At 49.4% G+C, this 16164-nt stretch overlaps 48 non-coding genes across 48 annotated transcripts; all 48 read right to left on the bottom strand.

The window, feature by feature from the left end:
- Window positions 1–32: 32 nt before the first annotated feature.
- Window positions 33–151, bottom strand: LOC145023332 (5S ribosomal RNA). The gene has a single exon (XR_013671429.1). It is a non-coding gene; the product is annotated as a 5S ribosomal RNA (ribosomal RNA).
- Window positions 152–368: 217 nt separating this feature from the next.
- LOC145023619 (5S ribosomal RNA) lies at window positions 369–487 on the bottom strand. Its single transcript, XR_013671702.1, has one exon. It is a non-coding gene; the product is annotated as a 5S ribosomal RNA (ribosomal RNA).
- A 216-nt stretch (window positions 488–703) lies between these two features.
- On the bottom strand, window positions 704–822 carry LOC145023608 (5S ribosomal RNA). The gene has a single exon (XR_013671691.1). It is a non-coding gene; the product is annotated as a 5S ribosomal RNA (ribosomal RNA).
- A 221-nt stretch (window positions 823–1043) lies between these two features.
- LOC145027822 (5S ribosomal RNA) lies at window positions 1044–1162 on the bottom strand. The gene has a single exon (XR_013675586.1). It is a non-coding gene; the product is annotated as a 5S ribosomal RNA (ribosomal RNA).
- A 218-nt stretch (window positions 1163–1380) lies between these two features.
- Window positions 1381–1499, bottom strand: LOC145025546 (5S ribosomal RNA). The gene has a single exon (XR_013673558.1). It is a non-coding gene; the product is annotated as a 5S ribosomal RNA (ribosomal RNA).
- A 221-nt stretch (window positions 1500–1720) lies between these two features.
- On the bottom strand, window positions 1721–1839 carry LOC145027821 (5S ribosomal RNA). Its single transcript, XR_013675585.1, has one exon. It is a non-coding gene; the product is annotated as a 5S ribosomal RNA (ribosomal RNA).
- Window positions 1840–2058: 219 nt separating this feature from the next.
- Window positions 2059–2177, bottom strand: LOC145026188 (5S ribosomal RNA). The gene has a single exon (XR_013674176.1). It is a non-coding gene; the product is annotated as a 5S ribosomal RNA (ribosomal RNA).
- A 220-nt stretch (window positions 2178–2397) lies between these two features.
- On the bottom strand, window positions 2398–2516 carry LOC145026105 (5S ribosomal RNA). The gene has a single exon (XR_013674099.1). It is a non-coding gene; the product is annotated as a 5S ribosomal RNA (ribosomal RNA).
- Window positions 2517–2734: 218 nt separating this feature from the next.
- Window positions 2735–2853, bottom strand: LOC145026556 (5S ribosomal RNA). The gene has a single exon (XR_013674522.1). It is a non-coding gene; the product is annotated as a 5S ribosomal RNA (ribosomal RNA).
- Window positions 2854–3072: 219 nt separating this feature from the next.
- On the bottom strand, window positions 3073–3191 carry LOC145025265 (5S ribosomal RNA). Its single transcript, XR_013673292.1, has one exon. It is a non-coding gene; the product is annotated as a 5S ribosomal RNA (ribosomal RNA).
- Window positions 3192–3411: 220 nt separating this feature from the next.
- Window positions 3412–3530, bottom strand: LOC145027819 (5S ribosomal RNA). Its single transcript, XR_013675584.1, has one exon. It is a non-coding gene; the product is annotated as a 5S ribosomal RNA (ribosomal RNA).
- Window positions 3531–3749: 219 nt separating this feature from the next.
- Window positions 3750–3868, bottom strand: LOC145026187 (5S ribosomal RNA). Its single transcript, XR_013674175.1, has one exon. It is a non-coding gene; the product is annotated as a 5S ribosomal RNA (ribosomal RNA).
- Window positions 3869–4089: 221 nt separating this feature from the next.
- LOC145027818 (5S ribosomal RNA) lies at window positions 4090–4208 on the bottom strand. The gene has a single exon (XR_013675583.1). It is a non-coding gene; the product is annotated as a 5S ribosomal RNA (ribosomal RNA).
- A 219-nt stretch (window positions 4209–4427) lies between these two features.
- Window positions 4428–4546, bottom strand: LOC145026348 (5S ribosomal RNA). Its single transcript, XR_013674326.1, has one exon. It is a non-coding gene; the product is annotated as a 5S ribosomal RNA (ribosomal RNA).
- A 219-nt stretch (window positions 4547–4765) lies between these two features.
- LOC145026104 (5S ribosomal RNA) lies at window positions 4766–4884 on the bottom strand. The gene has a single exon (XR_013674098.1). It is a non-coding gene; the product is annotated as a 5S ribosomal RNA (ribosomal RNA).
- A 218-nt stretch (window positions 4885–5102) lies between these two features.
- On the bottom strand, window positions 5103–5221 carry LOC145026555 (5S ribosomal RNA). The gene has a single exon (XR_013674521.1). It is a non-coding gene; the product is annotated as a 5S ribosomal RNA (ribosomal RNA).
- Window positions 5222–5440: 219 nt separating this feature from the next.
- Window positions 5441–5559, bottom strand: LOC145025254 (5S ribosomal RNA). The gene has a single exon (XR_013673281.1). It is a non-coding gene; the product is annotated as a 5S ribosomal RNA (ribosomal RNA).
- Window positions 5560–5779: 220 nt separating this feature from the next.
- LOC145027817 (5S ribosomal RNA) lies at window positions 5780–5898 on the bottom strand. Its single transcript, XR_013675582.1, has one exon. It is a non-coding gene; the product is annotated as a 5S ribosomal RNA (ribosomal RNA).
- A 219-nt stretch (window positions 5899–6117) lies between these two features.
- On the bottom strand, window positions 6118–6236 carry LOC145026186 (5S ribosomal RNA). Its single transcript, XR_013674174.1, has one exon. It is a non-coding gene; the product is annotated as a 5S ribosomal RNA (ribosomal RNA).
- Window positions 6237–6455: 219 nt separating this feature from the next.
- LOC145027816 (5S ribosomal RNA) lies at window positions 6456–6574 on the bottom strand. The gene has a single exon (XR_013675581.1). It is a non-coding gene; the product is annotated as a 5S ribosomal RNA (ribosomal RNA).
- A 218-nt stretch (window positions 6575–6792) lies between these two features.
- LOC145023597 (5S ribosomal RNA) lies at window positions 6793–6911 on the bottom strand. Its single transcript, XR_013671680.1, has one exon. It is a non-coding gene; the product is annotated as a 5S ribosomal RNA (ribosomal RNA).
- Window positions 6912–7128: 217 nt separating this feature from the next.
- Window positions 7129–7247, bottom strand: LOC145023586 (5S ribosomal RNA). Its single transcript, XR_013671669.1, has one exon. It is a non-coding gene; the product is annotated as a 5S ribosomal RNA (ribosomal RNA).
- A 221-nt stretch (window positions 7248–7468) lies between these two features.
- Window positions 7469–7587, bottom strand: LOC145027814 (5S ribosomal RNA). The gene has a single exon (XR_013675579.1). It is a non-coding gene; the product is annotated as a 5S ribosomal RNA (ribosomal RNA).
- A 218-nt stretch (window positions 7588–7805) lies between these two features.
- On the bottom strand, window positions 7806–7924 carry LOC145025545 (5S ribosomal RNA). The gene has a single exon (XR_013673557.1). It is a non-coding gene; the product is annotated as a 5S ribosomal RNA (ribosomal RNA).
- A 221-nt stretch (window positions 7925–8145) lies between these two features.
- On the bottom strand, window positions 8146–8264 carry LOC145027813 (5S ribosomal RNA). The gene has a single exon (XR_013675577.1). It is a non-coding gene; the product is annotated as a 5S ribosomal RNA (ribosomal RNA).
- Window positions 8265–8483: 219 nt separating this feature from the next.
- LOC145026185 (5S ribosomal RNA) lies at window positions 8484–8602 on the bottom strand. The gene has a single exon (XR_013674173.1). It is a non-coding gene; the product is annotated as a 5S ribosomal RNA (ribosomal RNA).
- A 219-nt stretch (window positions 8603–8821) lies between these two features.
- Window positions 8822–8940, bottom strand: LOC145026102 (5S ribosomal RNA). Its single transcript, XR_013674096.1, has one exon. It is a non-coding gene; the product is annotated as a 5S ribosomal RNA (ribosomal RNA).
- A 218-nt stretch (window positions 8941–9158) lies between these two features.
- LOC145026554 (5S ribosomal RNA) lies at window positions 9159–9277 on the bottom strand. The gene has a single exon (XR_013674520.1). It is a non-coding gene; the product is annotated as a 5S ribosomal RNA (ribosomal RNA).
- A 219-nt stretch (window positions 9278–9496) lies between these two features.
- On the bottom strand, window positions 9497–9615 carry LOC145025243 (5S ribosomal RNA). The gene has a single exon (XR_013673272.1). It is a non-coding gene; the product is annotated as a 5S ribosomal RNA (ribosomal RNA).
- Window positions 9616–9834: 219 nt separating this feature from the next.
- Window positions 9835–9953, bottom strand: LOC145027812 (5S ribosomal RNA). The gene has a single exon (XR_013675576.1). It is a non-coding gene; the product is annotated as a 5S ribosomal RNA (ribosomal RNA).
- A 219-nt stretch (window positions 9954–10172) lies between these two features.
- On the bottom strand, window positions 10173–10291 carry LOC145026886 (5S ribosomal RNA). Its single transcript, XR_013674838.1, has one exon. It is a non-coding gene; the product is annotated as a 5S ribosomal RNA (ribosomal RNA).
- Window positions 10292–10508: 217 nt separating this feature from the next.
- On the bottom strand, window positions 10509–10627 carry LOC145026553 (5S ribosomal RNA). Its single transcript, XR_013674519.1, has one exon. It is a non-coding gene; the product is annotated as a 5S ribosomal RNA (ribosomal RNA).
- Window positions 10628–10845: 218 nt separating this feature from the next.
- On the bottom strand, window positions 10846–10964 carry LOC145027811 (5S ribosomal RNA). Its single transcript, XR_013675575.1, has one exon. It is a non-coding gene; the product is annotated as a 5S ribosomal RNA (ribosomal RNA).
- A 217-nt stretch (window positions 10965–11181) lies between these two features.
- On the bottom strand, window positions 11182–11300 carry LOC145027810 (5S ribosomal RNA). The gene has a single exon (XR_013675574.1). It is a non-coding gene; the product is annotated as a 5S ribosomal RNA (ribosomal RNA).
- Window positions 11301–11519: 219 nt separating this feature from the next.
- LOC145026870 (5S ribosomal RNA) lies at window positions 11520–11638 on the bottom strand. Its single transcript, XR_013674822.1, has one exon. It is a non-coding gene; the product is annotated as a 5S ribosomal RNA (ribosomal RNA).
- Window positions 11639–11856: 218 nt separating this feature from the next.
- LOC145026552 (5S ribosomal RNA) lies at window positions 11857–11975 on the bottom strand. Its single transcript, XR_013674518.1, has one exon. It is a non-coding gene; the product is annotated as a 5S ribosomal RNA (ribosomal RNA).
- Window positions 11976–12194: 219 nt separating this feature from the next.
- LOC145026510 (5S ribosomal RNA) lies at window positions 12195–12313 on the bottom strand. The gene has a single exon (XR_013674480.1). It is a non-coding gene; the product is annotated as a 5S ribosomal RNA (ribosomal RNA).
- A 219-nt stretch (window positions 12314–12532) lies between these two features.
- LOC145026435 (5S ribosomal RNA) lies at window positions 12533–12651 on the bottom strand. The gene has a single exon (XR_013674409.1). It is a non-coding gene; the product is annotated as a 5S ribosomal RNA (ribosomal RNA).
- A 219-nt stretch (window positions 12652–12870) lies between these two features.
- Window positions 12871–12989, bottom strand: LOC145026184 (5S ribosomal RNA). Its single transcript, XR_013674172.1, has one exon. It is a non-coding gene; the product is annotated as a 5S ribosomal RNA (ribosomal RNA).
- A 218-nt stretch (window positions 12990–13207) lies between these two features.
- On the bottom strand, window positions 13208–13326 carry LOC145026893 (5S ribosomal RNA). Its single transcript, XR_013674845.1, has one exon. It is a non-coding gene; the product is annotated as a 5S ribosomal RNA (ribosomal RNA).
- A 218-nt stretch (window positions 13327–13544) lies between these two features.
- Window positions 13545–13663, bottom strand: LOC145026550 (5S ribosomal RNA). The gene has a single exon (XR_013674517.1). It is a non-coding gene; the product is annotated as a 5S ribosomal RNA (ribosomal RNA).
- A 219-nt stretch (window positions 13664–13882) lies between these two features.
- LOC145026101 (5S ribosomal RNA) lies at window positions 13883–14001 on the bottom strand. Its single transcript, XR_013674095.1, has one exon. It is a non-coding gene; the product is annotated as a 5S ribosomal RNA (ribosomal RNA).
- A 218-nt stretch (window positions 14002–14219) lies between these two features.
- Window positions 14220–14338, bottom strand: LOC145027809 (5S ribosomal RNA). The gene has a single exon (XR_013675573.1). It is a non-coding gene; the product is annotated as a 5S ribosomal RNA (ribosomal RNA).
- A 219-nt stretch (window positions 14339–14557) lies between these two features.
- On the bottom strand, window positions 14558–14676 carry LOC145025837 (5S ribosomal RNA). The gene has a single exon (XR_013673831.1). It is a non-coding gene; the product is annotated as a 5S ribosomal RNA (ribosomal RNA).
- Window positions 14677–14895: 219 nt separating this feature from the next.
- Window positions 14896–15014, bottom strand: LOC145026420 (5S ribosomal RNA). The gene has a single exon (XR_013674394.1). It is a non-coding gene; the product is annotated as a 5S ribosomal RNA (ribosomal RNA).
- A 219-nt stretch (window positions 15015–15233) lies between these two features.
- LOC145026885 (5S ribosomal RNA) lies at window positions 15234–15352 on the bottom strand. The gene has a single exon (XR_013674837.1). It is a non-coding gene; the product is annotated as a 5S ribosomal RNA (ribosomal RNA).
- A 218-nt stretch (window positions 15353–15570) lies between these two features.
- On the bottom strand, window positions 15571–15689 carry LOC145027064 (5S ribosomal RNA). The gene has a single exon (XR_013675006.1). It is a non-coding gene; the product is annotated as a 5S ribosomal RNA (ribosomal RNA).
- A 218-nt stretch (window positions 15690–15907) lies between these two features.
- Window positions 15908–16026, bottom strand: LOC145027808 (5S ribosomal RNA). Its single transcript, XR_013675572.1, has one exon. It is a non-coding gene; the product is annotated as a 5S ribosomal RNA (ribosomal RNA).
- Window positions 16027–16164: the final 138 nt, after the last annotated feature.

The raw sequence follows: 16164 nt of genomic DNA, 5'->3' as shown, positions 1-16164 counted from the left end.
CATAAAAAAAACGCAGATGGGCAACGAAAAACGGGGTGCAACACGAGGACTTCCCAGGGGGTCACCCATCCTAGTACTACTCTCGCCCAAGCACGCTTAACTGCGGAGTTCTGATGGGATCCGGTGCAATAGTGCTGGTATGATCGCACCCGAAATACTATCCATGCTTATTGTTTTTATGTCTTACAAGACGCAGAACCTCGTTTGCTTTCGGACGCGAGGCGTGGGACCCACGTGATGGATCGGCTCGGTTCGGGAAACAAGAAAACAATCAACATTGAACCGGAGGCCGCCCGAGCATGGATATACCAAGAAAGAAAAAAAAACGCACCTAAAACATAAAAAAACGCAGACGGGCAACGAAAAAGGGGGTGCAACACGAGGACTTCCCGGGGGGTCACCCATCCTAGTACTACTCTCGCCCAAGCACGCTTAACTGCGGAGTTCTGATGGGATCCGGTGCATTAGTGCTGGTATGATCGCACCCGAAATACTATCCATGCTTATTGTTTTTATGTCTTACAAGACGCAGAACCTCGTTTGCTTTCGGACGCGAGGCGTGGGACCCACGTGATGGATCGGCTCGGTTCGGGAAACAAGAAAACAATCAACATTGAACCGGAGGCCGCCCGAGCATGGATATAGCAAGAAAGAAAAAAAACGCACCTAAAACATAAAAAAACGCAGACGGGCAACGAAAAAGGGGGTGCAACACGAGGACTTCCCGGGGGGTCACCCATCCTAGTACTACTCTCGCCCAAGCACGCTTAACTGCGGAGTTCTGATGGGATCCGGTGCATTAGTGCTGGTATGATCGCACCCGAAATACTATCCATGCTTATTGTTTTTATGTCTTACAAGACGCAGAACCTCGTTTGCTTTCGGACGCGAGGCGTGGGACCCACGTGATGGATCGGCTCGGTTCGGGAAACAAGAAAAAACAATCAACATTGAACCGGAGGCCGCCCGAGCATGGATATAGCAAGAAAGAAAAAACAAACGCACCTAAAACATAAAAAAAACGCAGATGGGCAACGAAAAACGGGGTGCAACACGAGGACTTCCCAGGGGGTCACCCATCCTAGTACTACTCTCGCCCAAGCACGCTTAACTGCGGAGTTCTGATGGGATCCGGTGCATTAGTGCTGGTATGATCGCACCCGAAATACTATCCATGCTTATTGTTTTTATGTCTTACAAGACGCAGAACCTCGTTTGCTTTCGGACGCGAGGCGTGGGACCCACGTGATGGATCGGCTCGGTTCGGGAAACAAGAAAACAATCAACATTGAACCGGAGGCCGCCCGAGCATGGATATAGCAAGAAAGAAAAAAAAAACGCACCTAAAACATAAAAAAACGCAGACGGGCAACGAAAAATGGGGTGCAACACGAGGACTTCCTAGGGGGTCACCCATCCTAGTACTACTCTCGCCCAAGCACGCTTAACTGCGGAGTTCTGATGGGATCCGGTGCATTAGTGCTGGTATGATCGCACCCGAAATACTATCCATGCTTATTGTTTTTATGTCTTACAAGACGCAGAACCTCGTTTGCTTTCGGACGCGAGGCGTGGGACCCACGTGATGGATCGGCTCGGTTCGGGAAACAAGAAAACAATCAACATTGAACCGGTGGCCGCCCGAGCATGGATATAGCAAAAAAGAAAAAAAAACAAACGCACCTAAAACATAAAAAAACGCAGACGGGCAACGAAAAAGGGGGTGCAACACGAGGACTTCCCAGGGGGTCACCCATCCTAGTACTACTCTCGCCCAAGCACGCTTAACTGCGGAGTTCTGATGGGATCCGGTGCATTAGTGCTGGTATGATCGCACCCGAAATACTATCCATGCTTATTGTTTTTATGTCTTACAAGACGCAGAACCTCGTTTGCTTTCGGACGCGAGGCGTGGGACCCACGTGATGGATCGGCTCGGTTCGGGAAAGAAGAAAACAATCAACATTGAACCGGAGGCCGCCCGAGCATGGATATAGCAAGAAAGAAAAAAAAAACGCACCTAAAACATAAAAAAAACGCAGACGGGCAACGAAAAAGGGGATGCAACACGAGGACTTCCCAGGGGGTCACCCATCCTAGTACTACTCTCGCCCAAGCACGCTTAACTGCGGAGTTCTGATGGGATCCGATGCATTAGTGCTGGTATGATCGCACCCGAAATACTATCCATGCTTATTGTTTTTATGTCTTACAAGACGCAGAACCTCGTTTGCTTTCGGACGCGAGGCGTGGGACCCACGTGATGGATCGGCTCGGTTCGGGAAACAAGAAAACAATCAACATTGAACCGGAGGCCGCCCGAGCATGGATATAGCAAGAAAGAAAAAAAAAAACGCACCTAAAACATAAAAAAAACGCAGACGGGCAACGAAAAAGGGGGTGCAACACGAGGACTTCCCAGGGGGTCACCCATCCTAGAACTACTCTCGCCCAAGCACGCTTAACTGCGGAGTTCTGATGGGATCCGGTGCATTAGTGCTGGTATGATCGCACCCGAAATACTATCCATGCTTATTGTTTTTATGTCTTACAAGACGCAGAACCTCGTTTGCTTTCGGACGCGAGGCGTGGGACCCACGTGATGGATCGGCTCGGTTCGGGAAACAAGAAAACAATCAACATTGAACCGGAGGCCGCCCGAGCATGGATATAGCAAGAAAGAAAAAAAACGCACCTAAAACATAAAAAAAAACGCAGACGGGCAACGAAAAAGGGGGTGCAACACGAGGACTTCCCAGGGGGTCACCAATCCTAGTACTACTCTCGCCCAAGCACGCTTAACTGCGGAGTTCTGATGGGATCCGGTGCATTAGTGCTGGTATGATCGCACCCGAAATACTATCAATGCTTATTGTTTTTATGTCTTACAAGACGCAGAACCTCGTTTGCTTTCGGACGCGAGGCGTGGGACCCACGTGATGAATCGGCTCGGTTCGGGAAACAAGAAAACAATCAACATTGAACCGGATGCCGCCCGAGCATGGATATAGCAAGAAAGAAAAAAAAAACGCACCTAAAACATAAAAAAAACGCAGACGGGCAACGAAAAAGGGGATGCAACACGAGGACTTCCCAGGGGGTCACCCATCCTAGTACTACTCTCGCCCAAGCACGCTTAACTGCGGAGTTCTGATGGGATCCGGTGCATTAGTGCTGGTATGATCGCACCCGAAATACTATCCATGCTTATTGTTTTTATGTCTTACAAGACGCAGAACCTCGTTTGCTTTCGGACGCGAGGCGTGGGACCCACGTGATGGATCGGCTCGGTTCGGGAAACAAGAAAACAATCAACATTGAACCGGTGGCCGCCCGAGCATGGATATAGCAAAAAAGAAAAAAAAAAAACGCACCTAAAACATAAAAAAACGCAGACGGGCAACGAAAAAGGGGGTGCAACACGAGGACTTCCCAGGGGGTCACCCATCCTAGTACTACTCTCGCCCAAGCACGCTTAACTGCGGAGTTCTGATGGGATCCGGTGCATTAGTGCTGGTATGATCGCACCCGAAATACTATCCATGCTTATTGTTTTTATGTCTTACAAGACGCAGAACCTCGTTTGCTTTCGGACGCGAGGCGTGGGACCCACGTGATGGATCGGCTCGGTTCGGGAAAGAAGAAAACAATCAACATTGAACCGGAGGCCGCCCGAGCATGGATATAGCAAGAAAGAAAAAAAAAACGCACCTAAAACATAAAAAAAACGCAGACGGGCAACGAAAAAGGGGATGCAACACGAGGACTTCCCAGGGGGTCACCCATCCTAGTACTACTCTCGCCCAAGCACGCTTAACTGCGGAGTTCTGATGGGATCCGATGCATTAGTGCTGGTATGATCGCACCCGAAATACTATCCATGCTTATTGTTTTTATGTCTTACAAGACGCAGAACCTCGTTTGCTTTCGGACGCGAGGCGTGGGACCCACGTGATGGATCGGCTCGGTTCGGGAAACAAGAAAACAATCAACATTGAACCGGTGGCCGCCCGAGCATGGATATAGCAAAAAAGAAAAAAAAACAAACGCACCTAAAACATAAAAAAACGCAGACGGGCAACGAAAAAGGGGGTGCAACACGAGGACTTCCCAGGGGGTCACCCATCCTAGTACTACTCTCGCCCAAGCACGCTTAACTGCGGAGTTCTGATGGGATCCGGTGCATTAGTGCTGGTATGATCGCACCCGAAATACTATCCATGCTTATTGTTTTTATGTCTTACAAGACGCAGAACCTCGTTTGCTTTCGGACGCGAGGCGTGGGACCCACGTGATGGATCGGCTCGGTTCGGGAAAGAAGAAAACAATCAACATTGAACCGGAGGCCGCCCGAGCATGGATATAGCAAGAAAGAAAAAAAAAACGCACCTAAAACATAAAAAAAACGCAGACGGGCAACGAAAAAGGGGATGCAACACGAGGACTTCCCAGGGGGTCACCCATCCTAGTACTACTCACGCCCAAGCACGCTTAACTGCGGAGTTCTGATGGGATCCGATGCATTAGTGCTGGTATGATCGCACCCGAAATACTATCCATGCTTATTGTTTTTATGTCTTACAAGACGCAGAACCTCGTTTGCTTTCGGACGCGAGGCGTGGGACCCACGTGATGGATCGGCTCGGTTCGGGAAACAAGAAAACAATCAACATTGAACCGGAGGCCGCCCGAGCATGGATATAGCAAGAAAGAAAAAAAAAACGCACCTAAAACATAAAAAAAACGCAGACGGGCAACGAAAAAGGGGGTGCAACACGAGGACTTCCCAGGGGGTCACCCATCCTAGAACTACTCTCGCCCAAGCACGCTTAACTGCGGAGTTCTGATGGGATCCGGTGCATTAGTGCTGGTATGATCGCACCCGAAATACTATCCATGCTTATTGTTTTTATGTCTTACAAGACGCAGAACCTCGTTTGCTTTCGGACGCGAGGCGTGGGACCCACGTGATGGATCGGCTCGGTTCGGGAAACAAGAAAACAATCAACATTGAACCGGAGGCCGCCCGAGCATGGATATAGCAAGAAAGAAAAAAAACGCACCTAAAACATAAAAAAAAACGCAGACGGGCAACGAAAAAGGGGGTGCAACACGAGGACTTCCCAGGGGGTCACCAATCCTAGTACTACTCTCGCCCAAGCACGCTTAACTGCGGAGTTCTGATGGGATCCGGTGCATTAGTGCTGGTATGATCGCACCCGAAATACTATCAATGCTTATTGTTTTTATGTCTTACAAGACGCAGAACCTCGTTTGCTTTCGGACGCGAGGCGTGGGACCCACGTGATGAATCGGCTCGGTTCGGGAAACAAGAAAACAATCAACATTGAACCGGATGCCGCCCGAGCATGGATATAGCAAGAAAGAAAAAAAAAACGCACCTAAAACATAAAAAAAACGCAGACGGGCAACGAAAAAGGGGATGCAACACGAGGACTTCCCAGGGGGTCACCCATCCTAGTACTACTCTCGCCCAAGCACGCTTAACTGCGGAGTTCTGATGGGATCCGGTGCATTAGTGCTGGTATGATCGCACCCGAAATACTATCCATGCTTATTGTTTTTATGTCTTACAAGACGCAGAACCTCGTTTGCTTTCGGACGCGAGGCGTGGGACCCACGTGATGGATCGGCTCGGTTCGGGAAACAAGAAAACAATCAACATTGAACCGGTGGCCGCCCGAGCATGGATATAGCAAAAAAGAAAAAAAAAAAACGCACCTAAAACATAAAAAAACGCAGACGGGCAACGAAAAAGGGGGTGCAACACGAGGACTTCCCAGGGGGTCACCCATCCTAGTACTACTCTCGCCCAAGCACGCTTAACTGCGGAGTTCTGATGGGATCCGGTGCATTAGTGCTGGTATGATCGCACCCGAAATACTATCCATGCTTATTGTTTTTATGTCTTACAAGACGCAGAACCTCGTTTGCTTTCGGACGCGAGGCGTGGGACCCACGTGATGGATCGGCTCGGTTCGGGAAAGAAGAAAACAATCAACATTGAACCGGAGGCCGCCCGAGCATGGATATAGCAAGAAAGAAAAAAAAAACGCACCTAAAACATAAAAAAAACGCAGACGGGCAACGAAAAAGGGGATGCAACACGAGGACTTCCCAGGGGGTCACCCATCCTAGTACTACTCTCGCCCAAGCACGCTTAACTGCGGAGTTCTGATGGGATCCGATGCATTAGTGCTGGTATGATCGCACCCGAAATACTATCCATGCTTATTGTTTTTATGTCTTACAAGACGCAGAACCTCGTTTGCTTTCGGACGCGAGGCGTGGGACCCACGTGATGGATCGGCTCGGTTCGGGAAACAAGAAAACAATCAACATTGAACCGGAGGCCGCCCGAGCATGGATATAGCAAGAAAGAAAAAAAAAACGCACCTAAAACATAAAAAAAACGCAGACGGGCAACGAAAAAGGGGGTGCAACACGAGGACTTCCCAGGGGGTCACCCATCCTAGTACTACTCTCGCCCAAGCACGCTTAACTGCGGAGTTCTGATGGGATCCGGTGCATTAGTGCTGGTATGATCGCACCCGAAATACTATCCATGCTTATTGTTTTTATGTCTTACAAGACGCAGAACCTCGTTTGCTTTCGGACGCGAGGCGTGGGACCCACGTGATGGATCGGCTCGGTTCGGGAAACAAGAAAACAATCAACATTGAACCGGAGGCCGCCCGAGCATGGATATACCAAGAAAGAAAAAAAAAACGCACCTAAAACATAAAAAAACGCAGACGGGCAACGAAAAAGGGGGTGCAACACGAGGACTTCCCGGGGGGTCACCCATCCTAGTACTACTCTCGCCCAAGCACGCTTAACTGCGGAGTTCTGATGGGATCCGGTGCATTAGTGCTGGTATGATCGCACCCGAAATACTATCCATGCTTATTGTTTTTATGTCTTACAAGACGCAGAACCTCGTTTGCTTTCGGACGCGAGGCGTGGGACCCACGTGATGGATCGGCTCGGTTCGGGAAACAAGAAAACAATCAACATTGAACCGGAGGCCGCCCGAGCATGGATATAGCAAGAAAGAAAAAAAAACGCACCTAAAACATAAAAAAACGCAGACGGGCAACGAAAAAGGGGGTGCAACACGAGGACTTCCCGGGGGGTCACCCATCCTAGTACTACTCTCGCCCAAGCACGCTTAACTGCGGAGTTCTGATGGGATCCGGTGCATTAGTGCTGGTATGATCGCACCCGCAATACTATCCATGCTTATTGTTTTTATGTCTTACAAGACGCAGAACCTCGTTTGCTTTCGGACGCGAGGCGTGGGACCCACGTGATGGATCGGCTCGGTTCGGGAAACAAGAAAAAACAATCAACATTGAACCGGAGGCCGCCCGAGCATGGATATAGCAAGAAAGAAAAAACAAACGCACCTAAAACATAAAAAAAACGCAGATGGGCAACGAAAAACGGGGTGCAACACGAGGACTTCCCAGGGGGTCACCCATCCTAGTACTACTCTCGCCCAAGCACGCTTAACTGCGGAGTTCTGATGGGATCCGGTGCATTAGTGCTGGTATGATCGCACCCGAAATACTATCCATGCTTATTGTTTTTATGTCTTACAAGACGCAGAACCTCGTTTGCTTTCGGACGCGAGGCGTGGGACCCACGTGATGGATCGGCTCGGTTCGGGAAACAAGAAAACAATCAACATTGAACCGGAGGCCGCCCGAGCATGGATATAGCAAGAAAGAAAAAAAAAACGCACCTAAAACATAAAAAAACGCAGACGGGCAACGAAAAATGGGGTGCAACACGAGGACTTCCTAGGGGGTCACCCATCCTAGTACTACTCTCGCCCAAGCACGCTTAACTGCGGAGTTCTGATGGGATCCGGTGCATTAGTGCTGGTATGATCGCACCCGAAATACTATCCATGCTTATTGTTTTTATGTCTTACAAGACGCAGAACCTCGTTTGCTTTCGGACGCGAGGCGTGGGACCCACGTGATGGATCGGCTCGGTTCGGGAAACAAGAAAACAATCAACATTGAACCGGTGGCCGCCCGAGCATGGATATAGCAAAAAAGAAAAAAAAACAAACGCACCTAAAACATAAAAAAACGCAGACGGGCAACGAAAAAGGGGGTGCAACACGAGGACTTCCCAGGGGGTCACCCATCCTAGTACTACTCTCGCCCAAGCACGCTTAACTGCGGAGTTCTGATGGGATCCGGTGCATTAGTGCTGGTATGATCGCACCCGAAATACTATCCATGCTTATTGTTTTTATGTCTTACAAGACGCAGAACCTCGTTTGCTTTCGGACGCGAGGCGTGGGACCCACGTGATGGATCGGCTCGGTTCGGGAAAGAAGAAAACAATCAACATTGAACCGGAGGCCGCCCGAGCATGGATATAGCAAGAAAGAAAAAAAAAACGCACCTAAAACATAAAAAAAACGCAGACGGGCAACGAAAAAGGGGATGCAACACGAGGACTTCCCAGGGGGTCACCCATCCTAGTACTACTCTCGCCCAAGCACGCTTAACTGCGGAGTTCTGATGGGATCCGATGCATTAGTGCTGGTATGATCGCACCCGAAATACTATCCATGCTTATTGTTTTTATGTCTTACAAGACGCAGAACCTCGTTTGCTTTCGGACGCGAGGCGTGGGACCCACGTGATGGATCGGCTCGGTTCGGGAAACAAGAAAACAATCAACATTGAACCGGAGGCCGCCCGAGCATGGATATAGCAAGAAAGAAAAAAAAAACGCACCTAAAACATAAAAAAAACGCAGACGGGCAACGAAAAAGGGGGTGCAACACGAGGACTTCCCAGGGGGTCACCCATCCTAGAACTACTCTCGCCCAAGCACGCTTAACTGCGGAGTTCTGATGGGATCCGGTGCATTAGTGCTGGTATGATCGCACCCGAAATACTATCCATGCTTATTGTTTTTATGTCTTACAAGACGCAGAACCTCGTTTGCTTTCGGACGCGAGCCGTGGGACCCACGTGATGGATCGGCTCGGTTCGGGAAACAAGAAAACAATCAACATTGAACCGGAGGCCGCCCGAGCATGGATATAGCAAGAAAGAAAAAAAACGCACCTAAAACATAAAAAAAAACGCAGACGGGCAACGAAAAAGGGGGTGCAACACGAGGACTTCCCAGGGGGTCACCAATCCTAGTACTACTCTCGCCCAAGCACGCTTAACTGCGGAGTTCTGATGGGATCCGGTGCATTAGTGCTGGTATGATCGCACCCGAAATACTATCAATGCTTATTGTTTTTATGTCTTACAAGACGCAGAACCTCGTTTGCTTTCGGACGCGAGGCGTGGGACCCACGTGATGAATCGGCTCGGTTCGGGAAACAAGAAAACAATCAACATTGAACCGGATGCCGCCCGAGCATGGATATAGCAAGAAAGAAAAAAAAAACGCACCTAAAACATAAAAAAAACGCAGACGGGCAACGAAAAAGGGGATGCAACACGAGGACTTCCCAGGGGGTCACCCATCCTAGTACTACTCTCGCCCAAGCACGCTTAACTGCGGAGTTCTGATGGGATCCGGTGCATTAGTGCTGGTATGATCGCACCCGAAATACTATCCATGCTTATTGTTTTTATGTCTTACAAGACGCAGAACCTCGTTTGCTTTCGGACGCGAGGCGTGGGACCCACGTGATGGATCGGCTCGGTTCGGGAAACAAGAAAACAATCAACATTGAACCGGTGGCCGCCCGAGCATGGATATAGCAAAAAAGAAAAAAAAAAACGCACCTAAAACATAAAAAAACGCAGACGGGCAACGAAAAAGGGGGTGCAACACGAGGACTTCCCAGGGGGTCACCCATCCTAGTACTACTCTCGCCCAAGCACGCTTAACTGCGGAGTTCTGATGGGATCCGGTGCATTAGTGCTGGTATGATCGCACCCGAAATACTATCCATGCTTATTGTTTTTATGTCTTACAAGACGCAGAACCTCGTTTGCTTTCGGACGCGAGGCGTGGGACCCACGTGATGGATCGGCTCGGTTCGGGAAACAAGAAAACAATCAACATTGAACCGGAGGCCGCCCGAGCATGGATATAGCAAGAAAGAAAAAAAAAACGCACCTAAAACATAAAAAAAACGCAGACGGGCAACGAAAAAGGGGGTGCAACACGAGGACTTCCCAGGGGGTCACCCATCCTAGAACTACTCTCGCCCAAGCACGCTTAACTGCGGATTTCTGATGGGATCCGGTGCATTAGTGCTGGTATGATCGCACCCGAAATACTATCCATGCTTATTGTTTTTATGTCTTACAAGACGCAGAACCTCGTTTGCTTTCGGACGCGAGGCGTGGGACCCACGTGATGGATCGGCTCGGTTCGGGAAACAAGAAAACAATCAACATTGAACCGGAGGCCGCCCGAGCATGGATATAGCAAGAAAGAAAAAAAACGCACCTAAAACATGAAAAAAACGCAGACGGGCAACGAAAAAGGGGGTGCAACACGAGGACTTCCCAGGGGGTCACCAATCCTAGTACTACTCTCGCCCAAGCACGCTTAACTGCGGAGTTCTGATGGGATCCGGTGCATTAGTGCTGGTATGATCGCACCCGAAATACTATCCATGCTTATTGTTTTTATGTCTTACAAGACGCAGAACCTCGTTTGCTTTCGGACGCGAGGCGTGGGACCCACGTGATGGATCGGCTCGGTTCGGGAAACAAGAAAACAATCAACATTGAACCGGAGGCCGCCCGAGCATGGATATAGCAAGAAAGAAAAAAAAACGCACCTAAAACATAAAAAAAAACGCAGACGGGCAACGAAAAAGGGGTGCAACACGAGGACTTCCCAGGGGGTCACCCATCCTAGTACTACTCTCGCCCAAGCACGCTTAACTGCGGAGTTCTGATGGGATCCGGTGCATTAGTGCTGGTATGATCGCACCCGAAATACTATCCATGCTTATTGTTTTTATGTCTTACAAGACGCAGAACCTCGTTTGCTTTCGGACGCGAGGCGTGGGACCCACGTGATGGATCGGCTCGGTTCGGGAAACAAGAAAACAATCAACATTGAACCGGAGGCCGCCCGAGCATGGATATAGCAAGAAAGAAAAAAAAACGCACCTAAAACATAAAAAAAACGCAGACGGGCAACGAAAAAGGGGTGCAACACGAGGACTTCCCAGGGGGTCACCCATCCTAGTACTACTCTCGCCCAAGCACGCTTAACTGCGGAGTTCTGATGGGATCCGGTGCATTAGTGCTGGTATGATCGCACCCGAAATACTATCCATGCTTATTGTTTTTATGTCTTACAAGACGCAGAACCTCGTTTGCTTTCGGACGCGAGGCGTGGGACCCACGTGATGGATCGGCTCGGTTCGGGAAACAAGAAAACAATCAACATTGAACCGGAGGCCGCCCGAGCATGGATATAGCAAGAAAGAAAAAAAAAACGCACCTAAAACATAAAAAAAACGCAGACGGGCAACGAAAAAGGGGGTGCAACACGAGGACTTCCCAGGGGGTCACCCATCCTAGAACTACTCTCGCCCAAGCACGCTTAACTGCGGAGTTCTGATAGGATCCGGTGCATTAGTGCTGGTATGATCGCACCCGAAATACTATCCATGCTTATTGTTTTTATGTCTTACAAGACGCAGAACCTCGTTTGCTTTCGGACGCGAGGCGTGGGACCCACGTGATGGATCGGCTCGGTTCGGGAAACAAGAAAACAATCAACATTGAACCGGAGGCCGCCCGAGCATGGATATAGCAAGAAAGAAAAAAAACGCACCTAAAACATAAAAAAAAACGCAGACGGGCAACGAAAAAGGGGGTGCAACACGAGGACTTCCCAGGGGGTCACCAATCCTAGTACTACTCTCGCCCAAGCACGCTTAACTGCGGAGTTCTGATGGGATCCGGTGCATTAGTGCTGGTATGATCGCACCCGAAATACTATCAATGCTTATTGTTTTTATGTCTTACAAGACGCAGAACCTCGTTTGCTTTCGGACGCGAGGCGTGGGACCCACGTGATGAATCGGCTCGGTTCGGGAAACAAGAAAACAATCAACATTGAACCGGATGCCGCCCGAGCATGGATATAGCAAGAAAGAAAAAAAAAACGCACCTAAAACATAAAAAAAACGCAGACGGGCAACGAAAAAGGGGATGCAACACGAGGACTTCCCAGGGGGTCACCCATCCTAGTAATACTCTCGCCCAAGCACGCTTAACTGCGGAGTTCTGATGGGATCCGGTGCATTAGTGCTGGTATGATCGCACCCGAAATACTATCCATGCTTATTGTTTTTATGTCTTACAAGACGCAGAACCTCGTTTGCTTTCGGACGCGAGGCGTGGGACCCACGTGATGGATCGGCTCGGTTCGGGAAACAAGAAAACAATCAACATTGAACCGGTGGCCGCCCGAGCATGGATATAGCAAAAAAGAAAAAAAAAAACGCACCTAAAACATAAAAAAACGCAGACGGGCAACGAAAAAGGGGGTGCAACACGAGGACTTCCCAGGGGGTCACCCATCCTAGTACTACTCTCGCCCAAGCACGCTTAACTGCAGAGTTCTGATGGGATCCGGTGCATTAGTGCTGATATGATCGCACCCGAAATACTATCCATGCTTATTGTTTTTATGTCTTACAAGACGCAGAACCTCGTTTGCTTTCGGACGCGAGGCGTGGGACCCACGTGATGGATCGGCTCGGTTCGGGAAAGAAGAAAACAATCAACATTGAACCGGAGGCCGCCCGAGCATGGATATAGCAAGAAAGAAAAAAAAAACGCACCTAAAACATAAAAAAAACGCAGACGGGCAACGAAAAAGGGGATGCAACACGAGGACTTCCCAGGGGGTCACCCATCCTAGTACTACTCTCGCCCAAGCACGCTTAACTGCGGAGTTCTGATGGGATCCGATGCATTAGTGCTGGTATGATCGCACCCGAAATACTATCCATGCTTATTGTTTTTATGTCTTACAAGACGCAGAACCTCGTTTGCTTTCAGACGCGAGGCGTGGGACCCACGTGATGGATCGGCTCGGTTCGGGAAACAAGAAAACAATCAACATTGAACCGGAGGCCGCCCGAGCATGGATATAGCAAGAAAGAAAAAAAAAACGCACCTAAAACATAAAAAAAACGCAGACGGGCAACGAAAAAGGGGTGCAACACGAGGACTTCCCAGGGGGTCACCCATCCTAGAACTACTCTAGCCCAAGCACGCTTAACTGCGGAGTTCTGATGGGATCCGGTGCATTAGTGCTGGTATGATCGCACCCGAAATACTATCCATGCTTATTGTTTTTATGTCTTACAAGACGCAGAACCTCGTTTGCTTTCGGACGCGAGGCGTGGGACCCACGTGATGGATCGGCTCGGTTCGGGAAACAAGAAAACAATCAACATTGAACCGGAGGCCGCCCGAGCATGGATATAGCAAGAAAGAAAAAAAACGCACCTAAAACATAAAAAAAAACGCAGACGGGCAACGAAAAAGGGGGTGCAACACGAGGACTTCCCAGGGGGTCACCAATCCTAGTACTACTCTCGCCCAAGCACGCTTAACTGCGGAGTTCTGATGGGATCCGGTGCATTAGTGCTGGTATGATCGCACCCGAAATACTATCCATGCTTATTGTTTTTATGTCTTACAAGACGCAGAACCTCGTTTGCTTTCGGACGCGAGGCGTGGGACCCACGTGATGAATCGGCTCGGTTCGGGAAACAAGAAAACAATCAACATTGAACCGGATGCCGCCCGAGCATGGATATAGCAAGAAAGAAAAAAAAAACGCACCTAAAACATAAAAAAAACGCAGACGGGCAACGAAAAAGGGGGTGCAACACGAGGACTTCCCAGGGGGTCACCCATCCTAGAACTACTCTCGCCCAAGCACGCTTAACTGCGGAGTTCTGATGGGATCCGGTGCATTAGTGCTGGTATGATCGCACCCGAAATACTATCCATGCTTATTGTTTTTATGTCTTACAAGACGCAGAACCTCGTTTGCTTTCGGACGCGAGGCGTGGGACCCACGTGATGGATCGGCTCGGTTCGGGAAACAAGAAAACAATCAACATTGAACCGGTGGCCGCCCGAGCATGGATATAGCAAAAAAGAAAAAAAAAACGCACCTAAAACATAAAAAAACGCAGACGGGCAACGAAAAAGGGGGTGCAACACGAGGACTTCCCAGGGGGTCACCCATCCTAGTACTACTCTCGCCCAAGCACGCTTAACTGCGGAGTTCTGATGGGATCCGGTGCATTAGTGCTGGTATGATCGCACCCGAAATACTATCCATGCTTATTGTTTTTATGTCTTACAAGACGCAGAACCTCGTTTGCTTTCGGACGCGAGGCGTGGGACCCACGTGATGGATCGGCTCGGTTCGGGAAACAAGAAAACAATCAACATTGAACCGGTGGCCGCCCGAGCATGGATATAGCAAAAAAGAAAAAAAAAAACGCACCTAAAACATAAAAAAACGCAGACGGGCAACGAAAAAGGGGGTGCAACACGAGGACTTCCCAGGGGGTCACCCATCCTAGTACTACTCTCGCCCAAGCACGCTTAACCGCGGAGTTCTGATGGGATCCGGTGCATTAGTGCTGGTATGATCGCACCCGAAATACTATCCATGCTTATTGTTTTTATGTCTTACAAGACGCAGAACCTCGTTTGCTTTCGGACGCGAGGCGTGGGACCCACGTGATGGATCGGCTCGGTTCGGGAAAGAAGAAAACAATCAACATTGAACCGGAGGCCGCCCGAGCATGGATATAGCAAGAAAGAAAAAAAAAACGCACCTAAAACATAAAAAAAACGCAGACGGGCAACGAAAAAGGGGATGCAACACGAGGACTTCCCAAGGGGTCACCCATCCTAGTACTACTCTCGCCCAAGCACGCTTAACTGCGGAGTTCTGATGGGATCCGATGCATTAGTGCTGGTATGATCGCACCCGAAATACTATCCATGCTTATTGTTTTTATGTCTTACAAGACGCAGAACCTCGTTTGCTTTCGGACGCGAGGCGTGGGACCCACGTGATGGATCGGCTCGGTTCGGGAAACAAGAAAACAATCAACATTGAACCGGAGGCCGCCCGAGCATGGATATAGCAAGAAAGAAAAAAAAAACGCACCTAAAACATAAAAAAAACGCAGACGGGCAACGAAAAAGGGGGTGCAACACGAGGACTTCCCAGGGGGTCACCCATCCTAGAACTACTCTCGCCCAAGCACGCTTAACTGCGGATTTCTGATGGGATCCGGTGCATTAGTGCTGGTATGATCGCACCCGAAATACTATCCATGCTTATTGTTTTTATGTCTTACAAGACGCAGAACCTCGTTTGCTTTCGGACGCGAGGCGTGGGACCCACGTGATGGATCGGCTCGGTTCGGGAAACAAGAAAACAATCAACATTGAACCGGAGGCCGCCCGAGCATGGATATAGCAAGAAAGAAAAAAAACGCACCTAAAACATAAAAAAAAACGCAGACGGGCAACGAAAAAGGGGGTGCAACACGAGGACTTCCTTGGGGGTCACCAATCCTAGTACTACTCTCGCCCAAGCACGCTTAACTGCGGAGTTCTGATGGGATCCGGTGCATTAGTGCTGGTATGATCGCACCCGAAATACTATCCATGCTTATTGTTTTTATGTCTTACAAGACGCAGAACCTCGTTTGCTTTCGGACGCGAGGCGTGGGACCCACGTGATGGATCGGCTCGGTTCGGGAAACAAGAAAACAATCAACATTGAACCGGAGGCCGCCCGAGCATGGATATAGCAAGAAAGAAAAAAAAAACGCACCTAAAACATAAAAAAAACGCAGACGGGCAACGAAAAAGGGGTGCAACACGAGGACTTCCCAGGGGGTCACCCATCCTAGTACTACTCTCGCCCAAGCACGCTTAACTGCGGAGTTCTGATGGGATCCGGTGCATTAGTGCTGGTATGATCGCACCCGAAATACTATCCATGCTTATTGTTTTTATGTCTTACAAGACGCAGAACCTCGTTTGCTTTCGGACGCGAGGCGTGGGACCCACGTGATGGATCGGCTCGGTTCGGGAAACAAGAAAACAATCAACATTGAACCGGAGG

This window comes from Lactuca saligna, chromosome 1 (genome assembly GCF_052625555.1).
Source record: "Lactuca saligna cultivar CGN05327 chromosome 1, ASM5262555v1, whole genome shotgun sequence".
Classification (NCBI taxonomy): Eukaryota; Viridiplantae; Streptophyta; class Magnoliopsida; order Asterales; family Asteraceae; genus Lactuca; species Lactuca saligna.
Note: the sequence above shows the minus strand (reverse complement) of the source record. Positions and strands in the feature narration are given on the sequence as shown.